Genomic DNA, 6,870 nt, shown 5'->3' on the forward strand with positions numbered 1-6,870 from the left:
AAAAAAGGAATATTGACATACTTAGAGTATTGTTGATCCTTCGCTTTCTTTTGAAATACTTGAGGAAAATAAAGGGGAGCGGGTAGCATTGCTTTAGAATGCTTAATTGTCTTACCCTTCCCTTTGCTAAACTTTTACTTTCTTCATTCTTGGAAAAAAACATTCTTAGAATTCACCACTTCATATTGCACCTCATTTTGAGGTTAGTCAGTAACTTGATTAGATGAAGAGCCTAATGGATGAGACACCTCTTGTAGTTGCCTTCTACTTCTTAAGGTAATTACCTTACACTCTTCTTTCCCCTCCCCACGAGGTTAGGTAGGCACATTATTGCTTAGCAATCCACCTTGAGACAATGTATTCAAAGTAATAGCCATCTGACCCATTTGCACTTCAAGGTTCTTGAGAGATGAATCTACTCTAGCATTTATGGCAGCTTGTTCCTAAGTGTTCTTTATTTGAGAATCCACCAACTTTGCCTTCACTTCTTCCAAGTTAACTTTTGGCTTTTGAATTGGCATAACTTGCTTTTCAACTGTGAGAAAACCAAGAGGATTTGTTGGCCTTGCACTAAAAGATGAATTTTGATTTAGAGTTTCACTATTTCTCCAAGAGAAATTAAGATTTTGACATGATCTAGTATTGTAAGTGTTGAAAATGGATTGATTTAATTATTAGTATGGTAATTTCCAATATAGTTTATCATTTCAATTTGTTGAGAGAGATGACATTTTTTGATAGCATGTGCATCTCCATAATAATCAAACTGAGAATATATGGTATGAGCTCCTAATGGCCCACTATTATTTTGATCAACTCTTGCTTCTAAATGGTCAAATCTCTTATTAAGAGTCTGAAGAAAAAGCTTCTACTTGGGAAGATGATGAGTCATCAGCAACTCTTTCTAGTGGTCTCCTAGATCTCTTCTTATTGTTATTTAGATGTAATCAGCAGCAAGGTCATCTGAACAATTCTAGATATAGTTCATTAGTTGCTTCGTAATCCGCCCATTAGTGATTGAATTCATTTCAGACTTGGATTTAGATGTCAATTGGCTACTAAAGACTTGAATCAAAACTCATTTATCTAGATTATGCCCAGGACTCTGCTTTACCAGTTGCTTAAATCTTTCCTAAGTTTCATAGAAGTGTTCACCAAACTATTGATTAAAAGTTAAAAATGTTGGCTCAAGCATTAACCATCTTGTTATGTGGGAAGAATCTAGACTTAAACTTGCTTTTCATTTCATCCCATGATCCTTCATCCAAATTGTTGAGACAATCCTTAACTTTCCCTTGTACAGAGTAAGGAAAGAGTTGAAGATAGATGACATCTTGAGGAACTCCATTCTACTTGAATGAGTCACATATATTAAGGAAGTTGACCAAATTTCTATTATTAGGTCCTCATCTTGATTTCTCACAAATTTTCCATTCATCTCAATCACTTTAAGTATGGTTTGCTTAATCTCAAAGTTATTCGTTTGGAACTTAAGTACTTTAATTCTAGACTGGTATCCTCTAGCTTGTCTACCCAAGAAATTAGTGACACAAAGCCTATCATTCCATCCTTTGCCATATCTTTTTTTATAACCTTTTCATTGGTCGGATGTTGAGTTTGAGGTAAAATAGGTTCTAAGATTTTTTTGAGACTCCCTATTCTCACAGATGTCTTTTTCGTCTTAGCATTATGTGGCATGCAAAATAGCCTTACAAGAACAAGAAAAGATCAAGGATCCAACTGAACAAAATAAAAGAAAAAAAATAACAAAATAAATGCTTAAGCAAAAACTACTAAAGGTCCTTTAATGCTGATCACCAATTGCCTTATGTTCCCTATCAATGTAGCAAAAACTTGATGCACATAAAAACTAAAGGGACACCACAAGTGTACGGGTCGCAATGTAGCTAATGGCAAATTAAGATCGATCCCACATAATTAAGTAAATTAGAAAATAGGCATTAAATTCTCAATTTCATTCAAGTTAAGCAAGTAACTTAAAGTGATAAATGATTCAAATTAAAAATAAAAAATGTAAAGCAGACAACTAAGATTTTGATGTAATGGAAGTGGAACATGTGAGTTCCTATAGAAAGTGTTTGGACTTGTTTGGTTATATTTTCTGTTTTTTATTTTCTTAAAACAATTCTATAGAAAAGTTTATCAGCACAAGTTTTAAAAATAAAAATAAAAAAAAAAAAAATCTATATAAACCATTATTTTAAAAAACAGTTAAATTGATGAAATAAAGGGTGAAATAATAATTTATTTTATCAAAATAATTGTCATTAATGAGATCATGATATTTTCTACTTTTTCTTTAGTTTTGTAAAAAAAAAGGTTATAACACATTAAAAATGTTATAGTTTTTAGTTATTTAAAACAACTTTTTTTGTTTTTCAAAATAGATAGGTAATCAAATAGGCCCTTTACTGTCTCTCTCTAGTCTCTACTTGTTTAATGTGAAAAGAATATTTTTTTTCTAAACAAAAAACAAAAAAATGAATTAAAAATTAAAGTCTGTATTATTTTTACCAAATAAAATCTGTATTTTTTTTGTTGTTGCACACATGTATTCTTTTATTAGATATAATCTTATTTGAGGTACTTTTAGATACTAAATAAATGTTCACACATCTTCTAACAAAAATTAGAACATTAATTCATTATATTATTATGAAGAACAATTTCTTTCTCTGCCAGACCCAATTCTCATTAATAAATTGATAGCCTCTTCACAATCTACAAGCTAAGGGCTAGCTAATTTTAATTTTTATTCCTTCTTGACAAGCATGATAGTAATCAATATAAAAATAAGGGAGAATTTCACTCACAAACCATGAAAGAGAGATATTTATTAGTGAATCCAAAAAAAATCTAAAAATTCTCTATAGGATTTTATTTTGCCCATTTTATTTCAGTTGAGTCCAGAAATCTTGTAGAAAATTTTTAAATTTTTTTGAAACCTACTAATAAATATTTCTCTTCCATTATTCTTAATTGAAATTCTGCTTAAGATTTTCTACTTTTATGAATATATAATTTTTTTTATAAAATATAAAATCTTCTCCATCTTTAAAAAATTTTATGAAATTCATAGACATTCTCAATTTTAGAACATCCATTCCTAAGCAATAATGATGTGATCCGCTGTGTGTGTGTGTGTTAGATGCATGTGATGTGATGTGATGTGCATGTGACCTAGTAACAAGGAAGAGATTAGGGAGAATTTCAAAAAAGATCAGGGACGTGACTTATTTTCAAATCTTACTCAATAAAATCTGAAACTTCACTATAAGATCCAAAGACTAAATTAAAATTATTTTTTAAAAAAATGACCAAAATGCCCTTCATTTATTAAAAAGATAAAAAAAGGAAAACCACTAACCATAGTTGCTAAAGCACCATTGTCGATGGCCGGAGTCTTGTCAACGACTGTAGCCACTAGACCTTCATTACTGGAGCTCTAGCCACTAGCTGGACCATCACTGGCAGTGGTTGGAGAATTATGAAGAATTAAATTAAATTTTTCACAGGTGGTTAAGGGTGGATTTAGAACCCATGACTAGTACATAAAATTATATATATATATATATATATATATCATAAACCTTGTTTTCAAACCATTTGATTATTACATTATTTGTTAATAGCATAATTTTACTTATTAATATATTAACAGGACTTGTTAATTACTTAACTTCCCTTTTTAAGTCCATGACTTCTACAACAAAACTACATTACTTGTTAATTGCATATATGTATTTGTTAATAACTTAACAAGACTTGTTAATTGTTTAACTTTTTTTGTTAAGTCCATACCTCCCATAATAGAACTACATTACTTGTTAATCATATAACTTTAGTTATTAATTCCTTAAGGGACTTGTTAATTATCTAATTTTACTTGTTAAGTTTGTGACTCCACAATAGAGTTACATTACTTTTTTAATTGCATAACTTTACTTGTTAATTCTAAAATAATACTTGTTAATCTCATATATAGCTTGACTTGGTAATACTATAACAAGACTTGTTTAACCATTGTTTCAAAAAAACAACTAAATTACTTGATAATTTCTCAACAATACTTTTTAATTGCCTATTGCCATTTGTTAAATGAACATGTAATTTACAAGTCTACTTCTTGTCATATTCAAGTCTACTTCCTAATACCTTAACAAGTCTACTTCTTGTTAAAAGCCTAATATAGCATGTCATTTCTTTAATTTTACTTGTCAATATTATATTTTTTTTTGGGTATTTCTCTCTCTCTCTCTCTCTATATATATATATATATATATAATTAAGTATCCAATTTGATGAATATTGATAAAGGAGACCTGACTGTCGTCATTTTCATTATTTGAAAAACTCATTTTTTTATGTAAATTATATGTTCATTTAACAAGTGACAATATAAAATCAATGAGTATTGTTGAGGAATTAACAAGTAAAGTTGTGCAATTAACAAGTAATTTAGCTACTTTTTTAGAATAGTGGTTAAACAAGTTTTGCTATGATACTAACAAGTCAAGCTGCAATTAACAAGTACTATTATGGAACTAACAAGTAAAGTTATGCAATTAATAAGTAATGTATTTTTGTTGTGGGAGTCACAAACTTAATAAATAAAGTTAGGTAATTAACAAGTCCTTTTAAGAAATTAACAAGTAAAGTTATATGATTAACAAGTAATGTAGTTCTGTTATGGGAGTCATGGAGTTAACAAAGAAAGTTAAATAATTAACAAGTCCTGTTAAAGTATTAACAAGTATATTTACACAATTAACAAATAATGTATTTTTGTTGCAAGGGTTATAGACTTAATAAGGAAAGTTAAGTAATTAACAAGTCCTGCTAAAGTATTAACGAGTAAAGTTACACAGTTAACAAATAATATAATAATCAAATGGTTTAAAAATAAGGTTTATTATATATATATATATATATATATATAATTTTATGCATAATATAATTGAATAGGTTCAATGGTTTGATGGCTCAAGTATTTTTGGTAAGCTAAGGGGTCATGGGTTCTAAACCTACCCTTAGTCACCTTTGGAGAATTTAATTTAATTCTTCATAATTCTCCAATGACTGCTAGCGATGGTCTAGCTAGCGGTCAAAGATCCAGCAATGGAGGTCTAGTGGCTATTGTAGCTAGCGAGGCTCCCATCACCAATGGTGGTGCTCCAGCAACAATAGTTGGTGGTTTTCCTTTTTTCTTTTTAACTAAATGAAGAGCATTTCAGTCATTTCCTTTTAAAAATAATTTTAATTTAGCCTTCAAGTCTTGCAGTGATATTTCAAATTTTATTTGGTGTGATTTGAAGATAAGTTACATCCCTAGTCCTTTTTTAAAATTCTCCCAAGAGATTATTGCGAATAAGTTTGATTCATAAGAGACAAATAAATTAGAAATAGTACGTATAGGCGGTTCATAAATTCTTTCACATTAATAATCCATTAAACCTAACCTGCATTAATATTTTTTGCTGCCGTGTTTAATTTGGTTCTGAAAATTGCCATATTTGCTAAATTCAAGCCAACCCACTAGAGTTGGAGACAAAAGGAGGGCATGGGAACATGGGATGGAACCCTATAATTCATGCTCTCCCGTGCATGATCAAATAAGCACCACTAATGCAATATCCTTAAAATGTTAACATTTCACTAATTCATAGTGTTTATTATAAATCTAATTCTTTTTGTGATTATTTAAATATTATTTTTATATTTTTAAATTAAAAAAATTAAACCATCATAATTTTTGTTGGACTCCTCCCCAAACTATTAATATTAATTTCCAAATCTCTTACAACGTCTATTCTTGAATTATGTATGATTTGAAAATATGAAGAAAAAAATAAAGTTCTACTTTCATTTCTCCACTCAATTAAAAAGATAAAAATGTAAATTTTACGTATCCATAAAATTTGAATATTTTACTACATATCTTTCCTATAACTACATTATAATCTATTGTAATAATTAAAATAATGAGTTTTTTTCCTAGTATTGCAATTAGAGCCAGCAAAGTTGTTAAATTCATGAGTTTAAATAAACTTGTGATAGAGATGTAAATTCAAAATGTAAACTTGAATCATAAATTCATAAAAGTTTATCTTTATTAATAAATAGTCTTTAAAAGTTTATGATTAAATGATTAACATATAAAACATGACCATAATTTAATTTAAATATATTTTAAATATAAATCGTTGAAATTAAATTTATTCATATTCATAGATTATTATACTCAACATAAAAATTTTAAAATAGGGCAACTTATTTTTGGTTTTTTCTTTTTTATTAATATTATTTTTTGTTTTTTAGCTTTATTTTTCATTAAACTAGACCCTACCATTGAAGTTCTACATAGTATATATCTATCTTAATCAACAAATTTATAAGCATATTGACACAATTTTATAAGCTAAAAAATGTAAAATTGGTAAACTTGGAGAGTCAACTTGTGAGTTTAACTGAATTTTATCTAGTTCGAGTTTATAAATGAGTTAACATAATTTTGTAAGTTAGAAACATAAAAGCGATAAACTCGTAAAGTTAACTTAGGTGTTTGATAACCATGAAAGCTAGAAATAAAGGTTGGGCTTTAAAAAATGACATCCTGAAAAAAACTAAGCTTTGAAACCCAATCCTGATAGGCTTTAAAAAGGGGCTTGGGCTTGAGCATCTCATTTAAGCCTGTTTTTTTATTTTTTCTTTTAAAAAAATATTTTAAAATTTTGTTGATGACTCCAAATATTTTCATATGTTTTTAAGAAATTCTAGGTTTAATTTAGAGTCTTCTAAGTAATTTTAAGAAAATGAAGAAAAGTGTTTTTGAATATGAGAAGGTAGAAT

This window comes from Prosopis cineraria, unplaced genomic scaffold, assembly GCF_029017545.1.
Source record: "Prosopis cineraria cultivar Desert tree isolate PC_DT_omini unplaced genomic scaffold, ASM2901754v1 PC3, whole genome shotgun sequence".
In the NCBI taxonomy this organism is placed as follows: Eukaryota; Viridiplantae; Streptophyta; class Magnoliopsida; order Fabales; family Fabaceae; genus Prosopis; species Prosopis cineraria.